The sequence below is a fragment of the Corticium candelabrum genome, chromosome 8, assembly GCF_963422355.1.
Source record: "Corticium candelabrum chromosome 8, ooCorCand1.1, whole genome shotgun sequence".
NCBI lineage: Eukaryota > Metazoa > Porifera > Homoscleromorpha > Homosclerophorida > Plakinidae > Corticium > Corticium candelabrum.
In genome coordinates this window covers 525,710-538,307 of record NC_085092.1, presented here as the reverse complement: position 1 = coordinate 538,307, position 12,598 = coordinate 525,710, and the positions used below count along the sequence as shown (strand labels likewise).

General features: G+C 42.1%; 2 long non-coding RNA genes across 2 annotated transcripts; both read right to left on the bottom strand.

Moving 5' to 3' along the window:
* Positions 1-2,039: 2,039 nt before the first annotated feature.
* LOC134183429 (uncharacterized) lies at positions 2,040-2,553 on the bottom strand. The gene is made up of 2 exons (XR_009970503.1): positions 2,141-2,553; positions 2,040-2,084 (listed from the first exon to the last, which is right to left on the bottom strand). It is a non-coding gene; the product is annotated as an uncharacterized LOC134183429 (long non-coding RNA).
* Positions 2,554-10,604: 8,051 nt separating this feature from the next.
* On the bottom strand, positions 10,605-11,308 carry LOC134183854 (uncharacterized). The gene is made up of 3 exons (XR_009970602.1): positions 11,212-11,308; positions 10,770-11,024; positions 10,605-10,690 (listed from the first exon to the last, which is right to left on the bottom strand). It is a non-coding gene; the product is annotated as an uncharacterized LOC134183854 (long non-coding RNA).
* Positions 11,309-12,598: the final 1,290 nt, after the last annotated feature.

The window sequence follows — 12,598 nt, the reverse complement described above, 5'->3', positions numbered from 1 at the left end:
TATATATATATATATATATAACGGAGAGGTGTCTGTGTGTCCGTCCGTACGAGCGTTTCTCAAAGACGGCGAGTCCGATCTCGACCGAATTTGGCTCGCGCACGCCGAATTTATTAGTCTCGAAAGTGAGACCGTGATCGTCTTCCTGACTTCTCCCACGACGACGCCATTTCCCGCCGATCGCACTCGCTTCCGCTCGCGCGCGAATATCTCCGGAACGCCGAATCGTATCTCCGCCGAATTCAGACTGCCCGTTCCCGACGTCGGACGGTACGCGCCGAGCGTGTCGTTTATTGCGGGCGACGCCGGGAAACGAAAGATATTTTTGCTTATATCCGGGTCTTGAAAAAATACGCCCACAGTCGTTTGCCAGTCTACGACAGTCAAAGAGCTGCCGAGTTTGATGCACCTGTTCTCCGAAACGCCAGCCAGCAATGTCTTCGAAGAGACGACGTTCAACGGGACTGTCGAAATGACGAGAGTCGGTACGAGTCGTGACTTCGCTAGATACGTGGCACAATCCAGATTTATGCGCATGTTCGTGAAACTGCCTGCTCGCGCGGATTGCTTTTGCCTCGCTTTGGATTCTGCGCATAGCTAGATCAAAATATGGCGTTCCCGAGGGATGAGATGATGTTGTCAGGGAAAACTGATGACGAAGAAACGTTAGAGAATCTAGTTGAGCCAGTAAGTTTTTGTTGGACTCCATATTTTGATTGGTACACAACGTGATCGGTGTGGTAGGAGAGTGTGAGATGCAGTTGCAGAGGGAAGTGCGCTAGAGTTGAGATGCGATGGACGAGGCTGCGAGTGCAAAGCAGCAGGTGCGCATTGTGTGAGTGTATGTTCTTGCAGACCTGAGATATGCAGGAATCGCGGAGAGGTGCGCGCGAGAGCTTCGTCTGTTATTCTTGGTCAGTACCACGTAGTCTACACATCTAGAGTCGTCGAGGAGATGACAGTCATGCAGGTGTATTAGTTGGTCCTCCCAGAGAAGTGGCTCCTTCTGCTGATGAAATTGAGGTTGTCATATTTCTTTTCTATATATACCTGATGGTGCAACTACAATACAACCAAGGTACCTTCCATTGCATGTCTTGTAGGGATTTGTTAGCAATCTCAGCATTAGACAGCTTCAAAATGTTGTGAGCTCCTTCATCTGTAATTCAAGGGGGTCGTTGCAACTTACTGAGGTCTACGCTAATTTCTGTGCAGAGAGAGGTGACGAAGACCATCCTTTTGCGTCACCAATAAATCCAGAGACTTTGCCATGGTGCATTTGTGGCCGATGTGTTAACATGGATCAGCCTAGAGAGAACGTGTGTTGTCGAAAGAGGGTTTGCTGTACAACTGAAGAATATTTCAGGGCAACAACCCTTGACCATAATGTGCTACAGCTACAAATTCGTCTAGCTGCTGACTACCGAGTGGAAGTCCCCAACTATAGTCATAACGGATATCGCAAAGCTTCATGTAGGCAGTACATACTAAGTTTGGCAAAATTTATGACAAAAATTAAATTACAAGAGAGAACAGTTACGAATTTTCCTTGCAATCCAATGTCTAGCGGTTACCATGATTGCGCCTACAATGTCTTCTTCGTTTGAGTCGCTTCGTGTTGTTGCACGTTTTGTAAGAATTTCGTTCATCTCTCGTTCTCGTGTTAGTCGCAATTTAGATTCAGGGGCTGGGCTTCCTGTCTCTCTTGCGTCACTTGCAGTTGTAGGTGTACTGTACTCTAGAGTTTCTTCTAAATTGCTGAAGGGTCTGGCGCAACGTTCACGTTTCTCGCAGCGTTTGCAATTTGATCTCTTCAGCCTTCTTTCTCTCAACGTGTTTCTGATATGCGCTCGTTTACGTGACCCTTCATCCAGTTCTGGAGGTTTGTGAACAGCTTCGCTGCATGTGAGCCAAATGAGTTATCAAAATGTCGCGCGATTTTTCTGTTGCGTTTCCATCCATGCAGCCGCGATATTGGTGCGGTGGATTGTCGACGTGAATGATCTCTTTGACTTGGTCAGTTGTTTTACCTTTTTGTGTTTTGAACCTATCACAATTGCTCTTTACAACGTCGGGATCTAAAACTTTGGAAAACGAGTGCAATCGGTAAATAGCGGTGTGGTCGATGAATAAAGAGCACCTTCCAAATGACATCCCACGCGTCTGCTTCTTCTTGAGTAATCCTTCCTCCAGTGACGAAAAACACGACCTTTGCGACATTCGTCACAAGCGCTAGCCAAACGCTTGACTACTTCGTCTTCTCCAAGGTCTGTATCACCGATCCCAACTGTATCTACTCTTTGACACGATATTTGCTATTTGCTCCATGTTGACTGTTCGAGTTTCGATGAACTTTGTTTCGCTCACAGATTGGTCGCTTTCTGGACCAACATCGTTGGCACACCACGTCGACTTTCCAGCACCCGTTCTACCAATAAACACGACCGTTCGCTCGATCAGAGCCATTCACTACACAAAACGAATCAAAAACGAAGTCAAGATCTGTATGGTGCGCTATCTGCGTTATCAGTAGACAATGAGTTGGGGCGATGAGATGGGACAATTAGACTGTAACTTAAGAAGATGGAAATGTTAGTAAACACTCTGTCTAGACTATGGATAGTTGTGCATCTGCACATGCGCAATTAGTTGACGGGCACCGCTAATGGCAAAATCTAATTGCGTTTGTCAACATTATCAGAGTTGTCGGTGGCAACGACTTATGTGCTGTTCAAAGATTTCGTTTAAAGCGCTATCACAACAAGCGACGTAGGAACAAACTAAAGGTTTTTGTAGTGCAGAGACAATTAGCGCATGCAAAGAGACGCACGAGTCGGTGACTCCTCCTCTCTAGAGTCCCTATCACAAACCCATGCGGTATGCCCACGGTTCCTCCGTTGTTCGAACAGGAGAAATATCTTCACACACTCGATTGTACAAAACGCTGTCTATATACGAATGGTATTTATGCACACTCCCGACACTGTTCTCTGCACGTGTGTTCATGACGACTGACGACTCTCTGCAAGTCTTTTTTGGTTGTTCTTGAATATCGTCGCGCCGGGTGTTTGCCTTCGCGTTTCATCAGTAATATTGGATCTAACGCCCAATCTTTGAACAATGGTTTTAAGTCTACACAATGTCGTGATCTGAAGGATTTGCGTAACCATGCACAGTCAGCGCGACAGTGGAGTGTGCACGCATGCACGGCTTCTGGAATGTAGCTTCTGTTGCTTTTCCACCGTTTCATTTACGTTTACGGAGAAAAGGCGTTTGGAATGTGTTCTTTCATTTTGCATTAGCTAATAAACCTTTTGTCCAGACGTGGCAATATACCTGACGTCATCGCTTTGCACGAGACCGTTGAGTGCGCTTTTTGATGCCTTGGCATTTGTTATCGGCATGAGCTATCTAGAAAGCAACATGTTGTCGAACTTGTACTTGTACGGGCCAGCGGCTAGCGATGCATTGAATCAGGTAAGGTTGTAGAGAACCCGCCTCTTGTGTGTTTTGCGTGATTTGCGATGTTTTTGCGACGTATATGTTTTGTTGACCTCTCAAAAGCATTTGACTTTGTACCAAGACACGCTCTCACTAACATTCTCAAATATTCTGGTATAGAAGATGAAGTGGTTAGATTGATTGTTGACCTGCACGATGGTACAGGTTGCATTGTACGAAAAATTTGGGGGGAATTTCATCAACGTTTGAAGTAACCACGGGCGTTCGTCAAGGGTGTGTTTTCTCCAATCTTGTTCAATTTGTTTATGGACAGAATGATGCGTGAGACTCTGGACAAGGTTAATGGTGGTGGCATTGAGATTGCTTACAGAACAGTTGGTGGCCCATTCATGAACTATCGAGTAAAACCCGAAGGGACAGATAAGATCAAACCTCCCATGTATGCTGATGATTTGGCTCTAATACGTACGTCAAATAGTGAGTTGCAACAGATGCTTGTATGAAATGGGTATGAGGATCAACACTGAAAAACTAAAATCTTGAGCATCGGTGTTAAAGAAGCAAACATCTTGATAGCTGGTCGTGTTCTGGAGAATGTTTCTGAATTTTGCTATCTGGGCAGTATTGTGACGAAGTCTGGAGATTGTTATACAGAGGTTGTTGAACGTATTTGGAAAGCTAGCAGGACATTTTGTTTTTGGAAACGTAGAGTTTTCACAAACCGAGGATATAGCAAGAACACAAAACTGCGAGTCTTTAGATCACTAGTGATGCCAGTTTTATTATATGGTTGTGAGACTTAGGCAATCACTCAAGTAGATATTCGAAGACTGACCACTTTTCATATGCGCTGTATTAGATCTATCTTGGGTGTAAGAAGACTGAACAAGATAAGAAATACAAATCTGCCAAGGAACAACCAATTGAACATCAAATTCAACATCAAAGATTACAGTGGCTTGGTCACTTAGAACGGATATACGTCTCTCGTCCACAATAGTTGTTGCTGAGAAGCAAGTTACATAATACGAAACATCCTCAGCATGATTCAAAGAACAGATGGGTTGATACCATACAACTAAACCTGGTATCATTGAATATTGACCGCACTTCCTGGTGGAAACTTCTGCGATGCCGAAGCCCGTAGTATTGGCAAAATTACATGTTCCAGGTGTGTGCGTGTGTGCGTGTGTGCGTGTGTGTGTGTGTGTGTGTGTGTGTGTGTGTGTGTGTGTGTGTGTGTGTGTGTGTGTGTGTGTGTGTGTGTGTTACCTTGTATCTATGGTTATCAGATTGTGCCTTGTGGTATTTCAATTGGTAGATTGGCTTAGTTTCAAAGCGGTTGCAAGTTGTTTCAGATATTTTAATTAAACTGCATTCCAGATACTTAAGCACATAGGTATGGTAGCACATCGGGGCTTGCACCACATGTGGTTTCCTATGTGGTAGCATGTCAGCTGTGACATGATCATGACAGATGTTGAAATATTTTTCAGCCTCAATTGATGCAGTAAAGATCTACTATATAAAGCTCAAATTGTCTGTCTGTCTGTCTGTGTGTGTGTGTGTGTGTGTGTGTGTGTGTGTGTGTGTGTGTGTGTGTGTGTGTGTGTGTGTGTGTGTGTGTGTGTGTGTGTGTGTGTGTTCGCGTTTGGGGACCACGTCTTTTGTTCGGTCGCAACCGAAATCGGCACGCACACTCGGCACGCACACTCGGCACGCACAGCGGAAGGTTTGCGTAAAAAATAAAAAAATAATGCACCGGGTCCCCTCTCGAGGGATCGACCCACGCGTAAAATTTCTCGATGACGCAAACGCTACACATTCCCGTTCATTCGAACACACGCCCACACTACTCCCGTGTAGAACGTATGCACCGTCGTCCTTCGCAAAGCTTCGAGCGATCGAATATCTCTTGCCAACGAGACTTACTCTTCTATCGCTTGCGTTACTCTCCAAATTCTGATTGCATTTGCACCGAATCCAACCTACACGTTTTCTGCAGCAAGCGCTACACGGGGAGTGTATCGATTTCGATCGAAACAAGCGCGAAGAGCAAGATTCGAATTCAGTCAGAATATCCGGGACCTCGCAACAAAGGTGCACGTGACGTGTCCACAGACCTATCTTTACACTACAGTATCTTGCCCGTACGAAGGACGGGCCATGGATCCTAGTAGTAAATATACAACAAGTGTTTCTCTTCAATATGTATTTATGTTTGTCATCTTATAGACTATCAACTATAATTTAGTAAATTAGTATAGGAGCACATACTTGCTTTTAATTCATTGGCTAGACATGTATCTTGATTATATTGTGTAGTATGTCCTAATGTTTTGGGGTAGATGAAATCAAATCAGTGGGAGAGCTAGAAATAGAGTTTATGTTTTCTTTGAAAGGAGACTTACTATGGCGCGTGATGTGTGTCATAATTCCGTCGGCTGGGCAGCGCTAACTCGTCGGCTGGGCAGCGCTAACTCGTCGGCTGGGCTGAGATATCATGTTTCCACAACTAATTTGCATCTCAGCCCAGCCGACGACACGCGTCAAGTGTGTCATAATTCCGTCGGCTGGGCTGCGATATCATATTACGTGCACGTTCTCCTCCTAGCCCATGGACGTAGCACGAGTAAATTGTGTCAAATGTTCCTCGGCTGGGCTATCCTAACTTGTTGCACTCGTCGGCTGGGCTATCCTAGCATGTTCTACTTGTCATTTGATATCTCAGCCCAGCCGACGAGAAGCGCGTCAACTGTGTCAACTATACCGTCGGAAGTGAGATCGACGTATGGTAACTGCCCTCAGAAACAGGGAATGGGTTCCAATGACGCATGCGCACGCGCACGATATAGCGTTGCGCACGTTAGAGCATTGCACGATATAGCGTTGCGCAGACACTGCGTAGTGTAGGCTTTAGCAGGTCGATTGCAAGTGTAAGTGTCAGTCGATCTCTTGTTTTACGTTTCATTTAGCGTGTAAAAATATTGTTGTCTAAAATCAGCAAAATCTTAATTAATTGTAAGTCTCAGTGTAGAAGCCTAGAATCATAGTTGGACTTTGAGATACTTTTTCAAGGCAAATAAATACAATAAAATGTTCACTTTCAATCACGTACCTACCTTATTTTAATTTTTATAATTAGTTAATTAAACAGCTATAGTAAATGGCGTAGTAAAGCAGAATATGAAAACGCGATGATACAAGATAGACAGATCTATATAATTAATAATAATTAATAAAAGTAGAGCATAATTATAATATTGTCTTGAAGCTTCTGCATGCGCCTGGTAGCCCCATAAACTAGCAATTGAATGCAAAATAATTTCCTTTGTATATACCATGGAATCTTTGCCCAATCGTTTGATCAATTTGACTACTTTATAACGCACTACATTGGGCGATATAAAAAATGAACTAACATAACCTACATTTGCAGGTCAGGATCCAGATGGGGTTTAGGGGGTTTAGGGGGTTGCAATCCCTCTTTTCCAATAGGCGTGGTTCAACAATTTTATATAATTTCATTAGAAAAGAAAAAATTAGTAATGCTATAAATAACTGCTACCAGGTCAACCCCCTCTTTCAAAAATTGCTGGATCCGGGCCTGCATTTGACTATCATTTTCAGCAAGAATTGCCCATGTCTATACATAGCATTTGCATGCGTCAGGTAGCCAAAATTGTTCACAATAATTTCTATTTTTATTTAAAATTTAATTAATTGCATATACGATAACTACCACAGATGCCAATTAGTGTAAGTAACCGCAGAATATTTCCTTTACATATACCATGAAATCCTTGCACAATCGTCTGATCAATTTGACTACTCTAGAACGCATTATATCGGGCGAGATATTCACTAACATAACCTACATTTGACTATTATTTTCTGCACAAATGACTCGTGTTTCTGCATGGGTCTGGTAGCCCCATAAACTAAGAATTGAATGCAGAATATTTCCTTTATATATACCATGAAATCTTTGCCCAATCGTCTGATCAATTTGACTACTTTATAACTCACTCTAGCGGGTGATTTGTGCGTGTCCGGATGAAGCATCTATCTAGGTGCTGTAGAACGGTATTAATAATTTTTTAGCTAATTGACTAATTAATAATGTAATTACAGTCTCCATAGATTGCCAAAAATATATTGTGTCTAACAGTTGTTTTTATAGGTCTATGGTGTTTGCACAGTTACAGCAAGAAACGGTATTATTCATGTAATTAATACGCATATTTTCTTATCATCTGATCAATATCATAAATATGCATGGTTGGTGGAAATTATGAGCAGTTGAGAATTGAATTTAGTGTTCAGGTTTTTGTAAAAGAGGATGTTGCAGTTGTGACTGGCTGAAATAAGCGCTCTTTCTGTATCGGACGGCGCTGCATTCAATGATGAGGGTTATGCTAACGACTGGTCAGCTAATCTACATCTACTAAACATATAGATTCGTCAAAGTGCACGGCTACACAGAAAGCAAAGACAACATTTGATTAGGGTGGCTTACTATCACAGAAAGTAGAAAGTTGAAATTGAATTGGATAGTCAGTTTATATTTGCAACCTCTGAATGGGAAGTCTATGGGTAATGAGAGTATGCATGTGTGATTAGACGCAACTATATGTGCCTTTTTGAATACACCTGTTAATTAGGCTGCAGCCCACTATTAATTAAATGTAAAGAAAGATAATTCGCACGCTGTTCAGTCAGTTGGAAGCAACTGCATTAGATTTTGCTTGTTTTTTGAATGTTCAATATTGCAGTGATTCTCAACGGATTTTTCACTTAATTAATCAAAGGAATTCTTATTCAAATTGTATTTCTGCTGATGATCTGAGTTGTAAACACAAATATTAAGTTTGAAACGAATTGAATGTTACTTTCATGTAATACCAGAACTCCGATTATTTGAAATCGGCCATTAAGTATAAACATATCTGATCACTACTTCTGCAAATGTGCAGTTTTCAAGTAAAACAGCGCATACAAACTTGTACTGATGGTGGTAATATTTTGAATAGTTGATAGTTGATATTAATATCTCCATCCATGTATAATAGTTATTTGGATGTCACTTTGGCTGCAAAGTGCTAATGAATTACAATGTCTTCAAGTGGCTGGTAGAGATAACTTTAATCATGATAGTTCTAATTCAAATTGTTTTCTATTGATGACAGGAATTGTTCAACACAAATATTAATATGAAGGAGTGAATGTTATCTTCATGTAATACCAGAGCAGAGCTCCCGATTATTTGAAATCGGCTCATATAGTATGAACACATCTGATCACTACTTCTGCAAGTGCGCAGTTTTTGAAGTAAAACTGCACATACAAACTTGTACATACTGGTCGTGGTAATATTTTGAAATAGTTTGAATAGATGATATTAATATCTCCATCTATAATAGTTATTTGGATGTCCATCACTTTAGCTGCAAAGTGCTAATGAATTACAAGGTCTTCATGGCTTATAATCAAAATAGTTCTAATTCTAATTGTATTTCTGTTGATGATATGAGTTGTTCAACACAAATTTTGATAATCGTCGAATTAAATGTTACATCTTCTTCTATACAGTCTCTTCTTCTATACAGTCTCTTCTCCACGCCGCATAGTAAGCTAATTACCCGAGGCCCGGATTTCCGGGCTCTAGTATAGTACGTAGTCGTTCGATGACCGGACAACCGACCAACCGACCGACCGACCGACCGTATATATAATTGGTTAGCACAGATGCAAATGAAGCTATTCCGACCAATAGACGAGAAGTGGTGTCATGACCGACCAATAAACGAACGTGATGTCATCATGAGGCTCCACCTCTCTTTCTTTGGTAGCTGCTACCGAGAATTCGGCCATCGGGCGTCCGTCCTGTACATGCATGGTGTTTAATCCTTTGCTTTTACCGATTTAGCACATAGAAACAACGCCTATAGTTTACATTTGCACGTGTATGTTTCCCCAACAACAACCAGGAGCGAGGATGTGTAGCTGTATCTGACTTGTAACATTTTGCTTGTTCCACAGTTTTTCTGCGTAGTGGTTCTACAGTCTGCCAGCTTGAATTTTCGGTGTGCGTGGCTGAGCAGCCGTTGTGTTGTTCCTAAGATCATTAGATTTGGCTCTTGACGGGAATTTGCGAAGGGGAACGTGCATTGTCCATGACAGCGTCTGTTTGTCGGACGAAGCGGCTCGGCTGAGCTGTAAGTACGCTAGTGCGTCTCTATTCATATTTGTTTTACAGTATCCAAAGTCAGAGCGACATGTGCACGTGCATGTTTTCCCACATTGATGTTTTGTTTTGGCTTTGGGGTCACCTCATTACAACAACCAAAATTGCGGTTAGAAGGATGGCTGTGTAAATACGATACAGTGCACAGTAGGCGACGTCTAGCTAGAGAAACGGCACAAACAACGAGACGCTTCTAGAGAAGCTGCGCAAACAACGAGACTTTTACATTCTTGTGAGCTGGAAAATCTGTGGTGAGTTGCTTGTTTTGCTCTCCATTTGTAACATATGTTTCCCACCCACAAACAGAACAATGATCACGCCCGTTACTTCATCATGTAAGGCGAAGATTGCCAGCCGGCCTAGCGTCGAGGCTCTCCGACTTGTAACATTTGGCTTGTTCCATCACTTGAAAACAACTACATTTATAACATGCATTTAGAAACAACGCCTAATCTAGCTTCATTTGTAGCGTTCCCACATGTAGCTAATTTTGTTTTGGCTCTGGTACCTATGCCACGTCTAAAACCGCCCATAGTTACCACCTCAAAAGCTGCACAAACAATCAGCTGCACAAAGAATATAATGATACTTTTACAAAAATACATCCTGAACAAATTCACGAGCACGAACATACAAATCAGTGCCATGACAATCCGAAAATTCTAGCGGGTTCACGTGCAATTGCAAAGCATTGAGATCAGCTTGACTCAGCTGTGAAATGGTTTCAGGAACAACCACTATTTCGTCTTGGAGCCCATCAAGAGGTACAGGACCATTGCCATCTATGCCATATTGATCCAAGTCTTCAACCTATAACAAAATAGAGCTCTCCCAACATAAGGACAGAGAGTCTCATAAACGTGACCATGCATGCACAGAACCTCTTGCAAGTCTTTCAACTCATCCAAAGAAGCACCTCTTAACATTCCTTCTATTCATAACTGCAATAGACTTCTGTTTCCTGCAGTACTGATGGTGTGTCTGGAGTAGCCATTACAAAAAAGTTTAGTGACCTATTTATTATAGGGGTGTATATGTAATGTAAACAGAATAAATCCACCTCATTTGTAGAATCTAGTAGATTCATTATCTTCATATTGCGAAATAGAAAGTAGAATAGAAAAGTACAGCCTTCAAACAAGTCTCTCCAAAATCTTTCTACTCTCTGATTGTGAACACTTGAACCAGTTATCATACTTCCTCTTCCAGTGCCTCGACATTGCAGCATATAGAGAGAAACCTCTACATTTTCACCACCTTTGTCTGATCTCACTCTTGAGGGCACACCATAACGTGCAACTGCTTCTATAAAACACTGTAAAACAGTGGATGCTCGATTGTTAGTTGAGCACTTGCAATACACTGGCAGTCTGCTAAATCCATCATGCCTGCATGTATTACAAATCGATACATATGAAGTGCATAAAACAATAAACAAGCACCACGGGGGGATCACAAATGGTATAGATGTAAAATCTGTATGATGCATCTAAATAATTTACCTTATGAGCTTGTGATTTCCGTCGATGTGCCAGAGAGCGTTTGGTCCACGAACCCTGTACACTCTTCTCGGTATAGATCTAGCCCACCTCTCAGCTACTCCTTCTGGATCAACACGTGCTACAGACAATCTCACTCTGTGTTGCTGAACACTGTAGCCCCTTGAGCGCAAGTGTTCCTGTACTAAGCGATAGCCAGCGTCAGGGAAATCACATTTCACTTCTGTGACTAGCCTGTCCAACTCTGCATCAGAAATTCTACTGAATCGCTGGCATACTTGTATGCCCCATTCTCGCAGTCTTCTTTGAATCGTGCTTCTAGACACGCCAAAAAGATCACATATGTCGGTAACGGCAAAATCGTGGTCAAGTGAAAAGACCAATTGATCTCGTCCAATGCCAAGCCTCGGTCTTCCTCTTTCACCGCATTGTACCGCCTCCACTGTATACCTAGGCTGCTCTTCTTCAGACAAGTGCGAAACCACCACAATGATCTCAATCAAGGCACCTAGAGAAACGGTTAGAGGGCGCATATTTCCTTCCCCTGCTTCTACTATACGTATAAGGTGTCTGTACAGCCTTTCCCCTTCAAGACAGCAATCTTCCCAGTGATCGTGTTGTTGCTGTCCTCCCTCAAACTCTAGCAAGTCGCGTACTCTTCTCAGAAACACACGTACAAGTTGCAAAAAGGCGTTCATTTTAGTCGTACGTCTCGTCTAGCCATGAAGTCGCTGAACAACGTCGTCTATTTGGACATGACAAACACAGAAAAACCGGCAAGCACAGAAAGTTTGGAGCAGGGAGAAGAGAAGAGGCAAGCACGCGGAAAAACCCCTCTCATCAAAAATCAAGTACTAGTAATCGCCAGGTTTGGACTTTTACATTAGTTTGCTTGGCTGATCATCAGCGCAATACACCCCCTTCATTTGAGGAAAAGATGAAACAGCATAACATAGTGCGTAGTACGTGTAGACAAAACATCATGCTCGCCATTGCCATGCTCAAAAGCCAATTGGGTTAGTGTACTGCATTGTATACATGTAAATACATGTATAAAATTTCTATTTGAATATAACAATAACAATATACTGCCAATTAACATTGTGTTAAATCAGTACCTCTAGCACCATACCCTTAGATAAAATAGGGTCAATAAAATTGGAAATAGCAAAGAATTTCTACAGCTGTTAATTGAGTTCCAAAGTAAACAATCTCTAGTGTTCGAGTGCAGTCACAAGCTCAATGCCTCTGCGTGAAAGCAACCTTCAGCAATACAATGTTTATCAACTGTAGCTATAGCAAACAATAAAACCAGTATTAACATAATAAATTATGTTGTGTGTATAGTTTGATGCCAGTTAAGTTCCCATTTAAAGTTTCTTCATTGTAT